Raw genomic sequence first — 12,567 nt, 5'->3', positions numbered from 1 at the left:
GTCACGAAGAAATGAAGAGTCCTTTTTTTTTTTTTTTTTTTAATTTTTTTATGGAAAGAAGTGAAGAGTTAGGAGAGAGAAAGAAGTGAATTGATTTTTGATGAAGCAATAAGTGCTAAACATAACAGCTGCATTGTTTTAATTTTTGAGGTTGGAAAACATCGTCTCATAATAAAGAGGATTGCAAAGAACTCATATAGAGTGCCACATGGCAGAAACTCATGCACTATCACATGAGATCTCTGCTTTTATATATACTAGCTTTTAACCCGTGCAATGCGCGGGGAACATTTTGCACATTTAAAATACCATAATTTGACATAACAGTATAATAAATACAACAGTTAATATGTTTATTAAAACCTTTGTTTTAATAATGCCAAAAACAAAAATGACAATTGTGGGATATAGAGTTAGGTTCAATAGCATTGTCAAAAGTCCAAAATTCCCCGTAGTGAGCTAAGCCATATTCTAGCCCTGATGAACTGTAAGTGCCAGCTTTGTTTCACATGGATGAATTGGGCCATCATCATTCACCTGCAAAAACTATAGCACAATAGCACTTGGAAAAAAAATGATGACAAATACATATCTTCTCACATGCATTATTTTTATTTTGTCTATCTTGAACATGCCAACTACAAAGGTATACACAATAAGAACAAAATGGATTCTTTGTTGTGCTAAATGGATGATTGTTGTCCAACCAGAGGCAATAGCATAATGAAAACCTATTTTAATGTAACCTCTGAAATGACAGAAGCTAATACAACCTTTTGAGCTCCACGTTTCAAAAATTGTTTTCTTTAGTAGAAGTGCACTTCTATTCATAATCCACTCAAAACTATTTTTGCTAATCTAAAACAATCACTAAAACTAAGGAGAACATATTCAATAATAATATAAGGTAAAATTCCAATGTATAAATACACAAAAACAATATTTTAATATCTATTGGAAGAAACACTCTAAATTAAATCTATGAAAAGTTGAAAACCACAAAACAACCTAAAACAAAATTGGAAAAGAAAAATAAATTCATATTTTTTCTCTGCCAAGTTACACTCTGCTCAATCTTTTGTAGTCTAAATTCTAAGAACGCATCTTATAATCCTAGCCACCAAACCTCGTCCATGGAAGTTTCAAGCGTGTAATAGTCACAGGCACTATAGTGTCAAGAAAATTTTTATTAATAATTAAAAGCACATAATTCTCGTAATTCAAACAATTTTCTTTTTTTAATAAGTTGTAATTCAAATGGTTCTTTAGAAATTTTTTACTAAACTGATGTCCAAAGTTGAAGCACATACATGCTAGAGGAATTGCATCTAAAATCTCATCTCTTAACAAATTTAAACACATCAAGTAGTTTGGATATTCTCTGTTTTCTTAACTTTTTACATTAGAGAACAGAGGTAAAATTCCTTCTTTTCACCAAGCATAGACATTTCCTTCACTTCAGATGGACTATTATTTCTGGTTTAATTTCTAGGTTCTTTTTTTTTTTTAGGCAGGGAAAGAAACTTCTTAGTATATGAATGATTCAACATAATTCTCCAAATTTACCAAAGACACTATACACACACCATGTGCTCTATTCTTTAGTTTATTTCTTTCTTTTTGACCCTTTCCCACAAAATATAGAAAATTTAGAATGCACAGTTGAAAGCACCAATACCTGAATAACCTTCTAAAATATAAGCCTTTTTCTGTTCTTCATGAGCAAAATTCCAGCAACACAAAATAACTACCAGAAACAATAATCTCAAACCATAACATCGATAGAAAGAGGGTAAACCCATAACTATACAGTCTAAACTTTCAGATTTTAAACCATCCAAGTTAAAATTTGGCATATTAAAGAATTATTAAGTTTCATACTTGATAGGGAAAACTCAACAAATCTGAATTTCAACAAAAAGTGAAAGGGTAAGAAGGTTTTTTAAAATTGCAGGAAATAATCATAAAACCATATAAAATAAATAATCCCTTGATATGAAGTAACACAGTTTTTTAACAAAATCTTTGCTATTTCTTTGTTTGTTCCTACTTCCAATTTCACTTTGAAAAAAATTGTCAATAAATCTACACTCTAAGCTTGGGCTATACTCCCAATGCTATCAAAACAAAAAAGTAGAGATGTTAATTTGAGACCAAAGTATCCAAATTAAAATACTAAACCTATCTATATTTCAATAGGGGTGAAAGAAGAATCCTAGACATGGTAAAGAGAAAAAAAATTTAGCATCTGATTTAAGAGTCAAAAAGTACATATTTAATAATCTTATTAAACTTTTTTTGTTCAAAGTTTTTTTAATCAAACATTAACAAATGAAAAAGAGACAAATTTAAATAAAAGTAAAAAAAAAAAAGGGAGATTAAGTTGTCCTGACCTTTCAACTCAATCGAGGAGCTTTTCTTGAATAGTTACCAACAGTTTCATAAGCCAGAGCAGAGATGATAAATCTACATTAGCACGTGAGTAAAAAAATCTCATTGAAAATACAAAATTACTAACAAATGGCAATGTAAATGAAGCTCTAAAAACTGAGATCCTATAAAATATGTGTTGCATGCTAGGTAATTAACTCTAATTATCTAAAATCCATGCAAAAATATGGCAGGTTTACTTGAAATAAATAGCAAGAAAATTGAGCGTTTGTTAAAGCCAAACTCAAGTTCAATAACGAAATAATTCTATGCTCTATTTCATATATAAGTATTCAATAAAATAGAACATGTTGGTTTTAGGTAGTCTGCTACTATCGCAACTGAATTCTTACAGTCACTCGGGGGGTGGCAGGGGGAATGCTAGAGATCACAAATCATATGAAAGAGCTCTATTTTGAATATCAAAATTTTTATTTAATTTTTAAAACATTTAAACCAAAGAAAACTCTAACAAACTGACATTTTTTTTACAAAGCAAAACCAATGCAAAAAAGTTTGTAAGGAAGTTGATAACAGTGTCTAACAATCTGTTGGAAAGTGTATAACAATTTGTTAGTTATTAATCTATTTATTTATTTTTCAAAAATGCAGTAGTTAACCAAAAATCCCATAATTTTACTTTTAAGAGAATTATAAATTACTGTACACTTTGAACTTTCAGATTTTAAACTATCCAAGTTGAAATTTGGCATATTCAGCAAAAAGTGAAAGGGTAAGAAGGTTTTTTAAAATGACAGAAAATAATCATACAACCATATAAAATAAATAATCCTTTAATATGCAGTAACACTATTTGTTTAAAAAAATCTGATAACCCAATATTGTCCATTAGAGAGATTAAGTCCTTCATATATTGAATGCGACAGGCAAAGAATGGTCATTAGTTTAGATGACTATGATAATGATTAAACTGGACATAAGAAAATTGTTATCTTTGACCTTCAATGACTAATACAATTCAAAGAACATGAATTTGAAGAGAACAACAATAAACCCCCAAAAAATAAATCATACCAATAACATGTCAATAAGACATTTATCAAACAGGTATGATGTACAAAGTACAAACCCTATTTTTTTTTCTTTTTAGTGATGATTGCAGACTCTCCAATATAAACACAACCTTACTGGATATCTAAAACCATATTATATTTAAACTGGTATTATACTGTAGGAGGCATCATTAACGGAAGCCTAACTCAAATACCAAAATCTAAACTAATCCAACCAAGAAATTCAAACCCAAATCATATTCAATCCCCAGATTTGTAAAACCAAAAAAAAAAAAAAAAAGCAAATACTTTTCTGGTTATGGGGATATGGCCTATCTCTCTTTGCCTGCGGTTCTGACAAACCTTAACTGAACAATAGACCTAAATAAGATTAAAAAAGAAAAGCAAATATCAGCACAACATTCAATCCTACACTTATTTGATCCCCAGGATTTCATTATGTGTTTACTTTGAAAACTGTTTTTACTTTGAAAAAAATTGTCAATAAGTCTAAACAATAAACCCATTTATTGTGACCAAAGCATCCAAATTAAATTACTAAACCCAGTTCCAAAGCAATAAATTCAACTTGTCACCATTTAGAGAAAACTGCGATTCCAAAGGAGCTTTTATTAGAAAGAAAAAATAAAATAGGAAATATTTCCAAATAAAAAAATCCAGGCCCAATTGTCCACTACCCTTTGCTCTTTGCCCTTTGTATCGTGTGTGTGGGTTTTGAGTTTGACTTGTGGTGATAGAGTCCTAAACCAAAACATGATGCAATTCCATAATAGTACACCCACCAATTAGCACTGTTTCTGGCAGGGATAGAATGGAAAAAAAAAAAAAAACAAAAATCCAAGGGAAAAAAACAAAAACAATAAAGCCATCTATTTTTTAATAAGGGTGAAAGAAGAACCCTAGACAATTCGGAAGGGAAATTTCTTTTAAAATATATACACACGGCTTTAAATTCAATTTTGAATTGTAAAAAGAACCTCCGTACAGAAAATTCTAAAACGTTGCAATTACCTATATGAATAATTATGTGTTTTTCTAAGCATCAATGAGAAGTTCCAGGGAAAAATCACTAAACCCATAAAATCACCAAACCAAAAGCCGGATTGTTGTAAATCTGGAGAAAAAATCCAAATAAAAGCAATTAACAAAATGTGACCAAAGAACCCTAGCCAATGAAATAAAACAAAATTCTAGAGTATAGAAATAAATAAAAATGGAGATGCTAATTCAAATAGGAAAAGCAACAGCAGAAACTTTGGATTGCAAAAACAGTATTTGAAGAAGGAAAATAATAACACTATGCTACCTTAGGTATATGCAGAAAAGAAACAAAACATAACAAAAAGTGCAAGTACTAAAGATGTGAGTGAAAATTGAGAGAAGGAAGATATTTTCTTTTGTCGCTATGTTTTTTACCGAATGAATACATCATTTCATCTTTGGGATGTGCTGATTGTATAGGGGTGTGGCGTTTAAGGGGTTTTTGCTTAACACATGTCTATTTTTAAAATGGGTGTTTTCCCTACATAGCAGAATAGCCTTGATTGTAGAAACAACTATTTATGACTTGGCTGATATCATAAATCTACTCATGCATACACATACCTTGAGCATCAATGTCTAAGTTCAACTTGCAAAGTATAAACAACATTTTTGCTTTAATATTCACATAGCCAACGATATACCCTGCACACATATTTAAAATTTTTGAAAAAAAAAAGCATAAGACATCCGAAAGAAATATGGTCTAACTTAGGTAAATACAACTTTATCAATTACACAATTCATGATAAGAATTTTTTTTGAATCATCAAACATTTTCCTTCGTGTTTACCCTAGAAGACCATGTCAAAAGGTATATTATAATTGAATAATGGTCATTAGAAGGATAGTAATATCATAGATGTTTCTACAGAAAAAAAGTAATAACCAAAGAAAATGTTCCTTCCACAGCACTTCAAAACCTTTTTGCACGTAAGTAATCATAAGCTAGAGGAGCCTGTAGCTGCCAAATCAAAAGAAAGGTGGAAGAGTTTCAAATTTTTTGGAAAAGTTATATTATTGACCGTTACCTTTCTGTAACTCTTCAGCCATTGTTCTTATCTGGCAGTTACAGGTTCCTTTCTTTGCACATGTTCACAAACACTTTTATCCTGGGAATCAATATAGGCAGCATTAAACCTTTTAATATAAGAGTAGTGAACACCTAGAACATAACAGTCCATGCAAAGTGATTCATTTTCGTTTTTTAATGGTAAACGTGGCAGAAATTTAGAGAGGTGCTTTTCCTACATGTCAAAACTACCTTAATTGTAGGAAAAGGCTTAAAACCAAGAGACACAAACCATGAAGTTGACTAAAACTAATGTAAGAGTATAACTATCGAATTATCAAAAAAAGAAAAAATGCAAAAGTGAGTAAGACATTTTGTCAAACACATGTTGTATACCAATTGTGTTCTGCAATTAAAATGACTCATTGTAAGCCAAAGTAAACTTACAGAATTGGGAATCCATAGGAAGAGTATGATTTGAGATACCTTGAAAGCCCTCAAGTCAATGATGAATTCATGGGCGACTATTCCATTGACTCCTCGAAAAAGAATGGGGTAGTGGCTCTATAATGTTCACATCATTATATTATACTAAGAAAACAATGAACTTCTATTTCATGATGCAGAAAGCCAAATGAAATTATTTTTCAAGATCAACACATATATGCAAACATAAAACCAAAAGATGAAAAGGATGAGTTAAGAACCTCCAAACGTTTTGCCATGTAGTTTGCATTCAAGGTTGCTATCTTTGAGGCTTCAATGAGTCCCTTAGAACCCATCATGGCTATGTATGTATATGAAATTGGCAAAATAAGTGCAGAACCCCAACAAGCAGCAGGGATGGTACCAAGAGGTTGAGCCCTTTTTGGTGCTGGAATACCAACTGCTGGTACCTGCAAAGGCGAGAAAAAACATTATAGCAACAGATTGATGAATGTATCTTATAGAATTGCAATCCAAAAGTTGGGAACACATTTTCTAGGATTATAAATGAAGATCTTAAAGTCAGATGCACCAAAATACCGGGGTGAATAATTATTTTTTCATGTTCAATATACTCAACATATTTGACAGTTGTTTAAGGGTTTGCATATAGTAGTATTATTCTTCACTCAGAAAGTTAAAATTTTCAAAACAGATTTAAGATTTATTCTAGCATATTTTGACATCATGTGTGATGTGACAGGTTTCTCTTACCACAGGACGTGATGGTAGAAATGGTGCCAAATGTTCTAAATGAGAATGAAAGGACAATTTAACAACATGAATCCACCCAAAAAAATACAGAAAAATGCAAAAGTGAGCGAGTCAAACATTCTAAATGGGAATGAAAGAACAGTTTAACAACATGAATCCAACCAAAAAAAAAAAAAAAAAAAACACAGAACTGTTAGAGGAAGTTTTAACTTTCAATTCTATGTAAATATTCTCATGAGAATAATCTAATCTCACATCAATGTTATAAAAAATCAAGCCACATACACATTGTTCTAATCATGTAGAAATTGATGTTCTCCTCCATGTGCTTGATCAAACAAAAGTAGTTAAATGATGATGAAATTGAAGGAAACCGCAGGTGGGCTGGGTTGTTGCTATAGCTTCCACTATTCTTTCAATCGCTCAGCCAACTTGGTTATGAATATGTCATTTTTTTTTAAAAAAAAAGGGAAAACTGAAAAGGTTCAAGCATCAATTCACACCAACGTAGCAAAAATAACATAACATTGTGTCTCTAATTTATTTATTTTTTGATAAGTAACATTGTGTCTCCAATTTATTATAGGCAACTGAACACCAATCGGTCAGGGGGGAAAATCCTAAAAATAAATTAAAAAAGCTGAGAGACAAAGCCTAGGTAGAATTTGATCTTCAATGGTGTTTCCCCCCCAAAAAAAAAAAAAAAAAAAAAAAATACACAGAGAGGAAAACATATTAGGAATTGAAATCTACAATTGCAGCAAACCCTAATTAGGAACCCCCAAATCCCAAAATTAATAACAACTAAATAAGTATCTATTGGGTTTTGTTTTCAGTGGTGGGGAAACCGATGGTTCCAGAAAATTCTCTTTTAAGCTATCGGGTTACGGTACGGACGAACTCTGTTCTCTTTCCCCTTTCCTTTTGATTGCAATTTACTGATTTAAGCGGTTTATTTTCTTTTATACTGAAGGCTATCAAAAGGTATTTTAACCCTGTGAAATAGATCAAAAGGTGTTTTCCAAATAAAACCCCAGGAAAAAAAAAAAAAAAAAAACTATGAACGCAGATATTAGAGAACAGGGAAAGGCTTAGTGATGGAAAACAAAAGCCCGAAACAAAAAGAAATCAAAACCAGAATCAAACCAAAATCAAATCTAAACCTATCCAACAAAAAAAACTCAATAAAAAGTAATATTTCATACCCAAATCTAGAAAAATGGAGAAAAACGTACCGGAACTGGTTCCGACGATCTAATGGTGGTAGATATATAGCGTAACGGTGTTGATGCCCATAGTTTTTTCTTTCTGCTTGCAGCGATGCTTTAAGTTTGGCGAGGGAACGAAGCACTCTCTCTATAAATCGGGCTTTCAAATGTTGTAATGATCGGGATTTTGGTTGGATTAAACCATAAACGTTGCAGAATCGATGTAGAGTTCTTCGCCTTTCTCTGTTTCTTTCTCCGTGTCACAGGCCTCATCCTCTATTTCATCGCCTCTCTGCTTCTTTCCCCGTTTCCTCTTCGCCTCTTTGCTTCTTTCATCGCCTCTCTATTTCTATCTTGGTGCACATCTAATTTTAACCGGTTAATTTTTTGGTATTTATAATGAGTGGCTTTTAAACGGTGCGTAGCATTGCCAAATAATATAACGCATCGCTTTTTAAACTTAAACATGTCTGAATTTTAGATAGGCACTTATCCTATTTGTCAGCACCTCCTTAATTGTAGGAATGAACTTTCTCTCAGCTTTTGCTATTATATATAGTATATGATATATTGATATTGATTTCTGAGGCAACTATTAATCATTCACAAGAATGCTCTTTCTTAAGGCTGCTCTCTGGCTGCCCTTTCCTCGAAGATTTGTCATTTACAAGTCAACATTTTGAAGGAGAATATAATGTATATGTATCTATGCTGAAACTTTTTACGTATACTGTAAGGTTGAATTTATTCAACCATCTAATTGGCTTTATTCCGTGCCAAATTTGCTTGTGTTTCAGCATTTAGTAACCCTGTATTTAGGTGGGCTTGTTGTAAGGGTAGTGAGTGAGATAGAGTGAAGTTTGCTCAAGAGTGTGCAAGAAAACAGAGACTCGCGGCTTGGCCTCGCGGGTGACTCGCGCACACGTGCCAAACATGCCAGAAGGTGAATAGTCATGCTAGCTGGAGCACTACAGGACAAAACAGGACAACTGGCCATACGGTTATCTCGCGACCGGATCTTGCGACTCAGTCAAGTCGCGAGGCCAAGCCGCGAGCCAGCCCTGTTTTGAAAAACCTGACGTTTCACATTCCTCTCTCACCCTAGTATATATACCCCTTATACCCACAAAAGAAAGAGAGCTTCCAGAGAGAATTTTGAGAGAGAAACCCTAGAGTAAAACAAGATTGATTCATCTACAATCTTTACATAAGTGCCTCTTCAAATTCCTCAACTCTCTTCCTCTCCATTGCCAAACCCTTGAGAGGCTTTTTATCAAAACCTTGTTCTCACCATATCCATTACTGTGAAAGGGCTGTTTGGTGTTCTGGGAAGCAGTTAGGAAGGAACCAATCTTCATAGGTTGATGCTATGGTCTAGTAGCGGAATCCGGGAAGCTAGAAAAGAAAAAAGTTCGGCGCAACCTCCTTGGAGCAAGAAGCTTGGAGGGCTTAGGTGCACTGGGTAGATTAGGCTTGGAGGGTCTATTGCTGTCCATGTATCCCAACTACATTTTCTAGTGGATTGTTTACCGCTTAGAGGGCGGCGGAGAGGTTTTACGCCGAGGGCTTCGGTTTCCTCTTCGATAACACATCGCGTGTTGCCTTTGTGTTTGCATCTTCCTTCCCTTTTATCTTTTCCTTTTATTATCTGCTGTGGGTTGAGATTTTAATTTGGCTTAATTAGTTTTTCCAATTCCATATTATAGCTTATGTTAATTTTCCGCACACTAGTTGTTTGACATAATGCTTGAATTCGTTAAGTTGTAATTTGGGGGTCTAAACGTTCAAGGGTGTTTATACACATATTTGAACTTTAATTTGGTATTAGAGCGGGTACACTTTTATTGGTTTCAATACCATTGTGTGATCCTTGACTCCCTATTGAGATGGATCGGTCTCAATCCCTAAATGCACCTCCATATTTTGATGGTAGTAATTATGCTTTTTGGAAGGTTCACATGAGAGCATTTCTTTGCTCAATTGATGAATCTGTTTGAGATGCTGTTGAGATTGGTTGGACCAGACCTGAGGCAGCCAAATCCACATGGGATAAGGCAGCACTCGCTGCATCTAATGCTAACAGTAAAGCACTCAATGCTATTTTCTGTGGTGTGTCTCCAGATGAATTTCACAGGATCTCCCACATTACCGTTGCCAAAGAAGCATGGGAGATATTGGAAACCACCTACGAAGGCACGGAGAAAGTGAAAGACACCAAGTTGCAAATGCTGACCACTCGGTTTGAGGAGCTCAAAATGAGTGAGGATGAGTCCTTTGACTCTTTCTATGGGAAGCTAAATGAGGTGGTTCTCAGCAAGTTCAATTTGGGGGAGAAAATGGAGGATTCTAAAATTGTAAGGAAGATCCTTCGATCATTGCCGGAAAGTTTTCGTGCTAAAGTGACAGCGATTGAAGAGAGCAAGGACCTTGATGACATCAAAGTCCAGGAGCTGGTTGGTTCTCTTCAGACTTATGAGATGTTGCTGCCCAATCAACGGAAGAGTAAATCTCTTGCTCTTAAGACCATTAATGAGAAGGTGGAAGATCAAGACTCATCGGGAGAAGATGTGGTTGACAAAGATGTTGCATACCTTGTTAAAAATTTCAGAAAGTTCTTGAAATTCAAAAATAATGGCAAATTTGGTGATAAAAGAAAATTCCAAAGTTCTGGAAGGGAGAAAAGGGAATTCAAAAAGAAAGATGGAAAAGAATCCCAACCTACACAAGGTGTCACTTGTTTCGAATGTAACGGGCATGGACACTTTAAGAAAGAATGTCCGAATTATTTGAAATCGAAAGGCAAAGTGTATGCCACAACATTGAGTGACTCGGATTCATCCGACTCAGAATCTGAAGAAAGCTGTGATGGAGAGGGGAATTACTCAGGTTTTATGACTATTGCTCATGTTGAGTCTTCAGACGAGTTGAATCTGCTTGTACGAGACCTTGGAGAACATAGTGATGAAGAATCACTGGGAATTGTTGAAGAATCAGATGCTGAAGAAGATGAAAGTACAACCAATCTTCAAGAGAATTATAACTCACTCCTAGAGAAGTCCGGTGAGTACACAAGGGTGGCCAAGGCTGTTGTGAGAAAAATGAAGAAGGCAGAGGAGGACTATAAAAGTCTCCTAATCCGATATAGGGAGACCAAATGTGAGATAGAGACACTGAATGGTGAGCTGTCAGAAACTTACACAAAAGTGAGATTTCTTGAGCAAGAGGTTGTGCAAGCAAATGTTAAAATAGAGAGGGTCACCACCAAGAAGCTAGATGATGTTATTTCATCTCAAAAGAGTTTTTCAGACAAATCCGGATTGGGATATACTGGAGGAAGTAGCTCATCTGGAACTGTCACTAAAGAAGTGAAGTTTGTAAAGGCTAAAGATCCAGTTGAAGTTGACCTTACTGCTGAGAAGCTCAAGATGGAGGAGAAGAAGAATGTGGAGAACCAACGGTTGTTGAATCCCTGCAATCAGTATGTGGGCAGGTCTGAATCTCGTGCCAAGTCTCGTCCACGACCACAAAGAGGTCCTAGATCAACTTATGTGTGTCATCATTGCGGACTTCAAGGGCATACTCGACCAAATTGCCAAAAGCTAAGAGCAAAGAATAGTGCAACTCGTCAAAGGTCACGAGGACCTAGAAATGATAGAAGAAATTGGGCAGGTGAACAATCTAGAGATCAAAATGATGATTGGTGCATTCACCAACTGCTTGGAAAGCTTCTCACGAAGGTTTGAAAGCCCTAACTCCCGTACCCAATCCTATAAGGAAATCACCCCAAATGCAAGTGACGTGTGGGTGAAAAAGGGTACTCATGCATAAACATTACAACATGTCCATGCATTAATACTTCCTATGCTTTGTGACGATGTTTGATTGATTGCTTGTTATTTATGTTGATGGTTGTTTGTTTGTCTACTTGTGCATATTTTTGTTTTTGTTTTTGTTTTTGATCAATCTTTTTCTTCTTATGTCAAAAATCCAAAAATTTACATAAAAATCAGAAAATCAAAAAGTTTGTTTGACATTGTTGGGTTTTTGTCTCAAAACTTGTTTTGTCTTGTACCTTTGTGCTAATGGCTTTGTGCATTTTCGAGCATTGCTTGTTTCTTTGCACTCATATCACTGTGGGAGAAATCTTGAAATCTATGTGATTGTTGTAAATAGATCTTCAAACTTGTCATGAATGATTAGTGAATGGTTATGATGATCTTGAGACATGCATAGATTTGTGTCTATATATCTTCCCACTCTTTATTTTTGTTTTTGCTAAAAAGAGCTCACCAAATGTAAATCTCCAAATGAAAAGAGATATTGATCTGCAAAAGCCTGTCGCACATTCTAGTATTTGACTAGGAAAAAGGGTAAGCGACCTAAAATTAAAGTGAGTGTTTATTCAAAAAGCCAAAGGCTAGTTCATTAAAGTGAAATATCAAATATCACTCTCACAATGAGAGGTGATTGTCTTAAAAAGGATCAAAAAGATCAAATGGTATGATTGAAAGTGGAGTCAAATGTAAAGCTCCAAGATATGTTATCAAGTTTTGTGGGAGGTCATATATACATATTTCTATAATTGAGATGGATCACATGATCTAGTACTAATTGTGTATGCCTTGATTGAATTGATCATTGA

The 12,567-nt window shown here is 34.3% G+C and overlaps 1 long non-coding RNA gene across 2 annotated transcripts; it reads right to left on the bottom strand.

Moving 5' to 3' along the window:
* Nucleotides 1-258: 258 nt before the first annotated feature.
* On the bottom strand, nucleotides 259-8,277 carry LOC115983981. 2 transcript variants are annotated; one of them, XR_004090326.1, is made up of 6 exons: nucleotides 7,953-8,277; nucleotides 6,225-6,413; nucleotides 6,004-6,081; nucleotides 5,537-5,617; nucleotides 5,070-5,150; nucleotides 259-2,466 (listed from the first exon to the last, which is right to left on the bottom strand). It is a non-coding gene; the product is annotated as an uncharacterized LOC115983981 (long non-coding RNA). The 2 variants fall into 2 exon arrangements; XR_004090327.1 differs by lacking the exon at nucleotides 6,004-6,081.
* Nucleotides 8,278-12,567: the final 4,290 nt, after the last annotated feature.

This window comes from Quercus lobata, chromosome 4, assembly GCF_001633185.2.
Source record: "Quercus lobata isolate SW786 chromosome 4, ValleyOak3.0 Primary Assembly, whole genome shotgun sequence".
Classification (NCBI taxonomy): Eukaryota; Viridiplantae; Streptophyta; class Magnoliopsida; order Fagales; family Fagaceae; genus Quercus; species Quercus lobata.
This window is presented reverse-complemented; position numbering and strand designations above follow the sequence as displayed.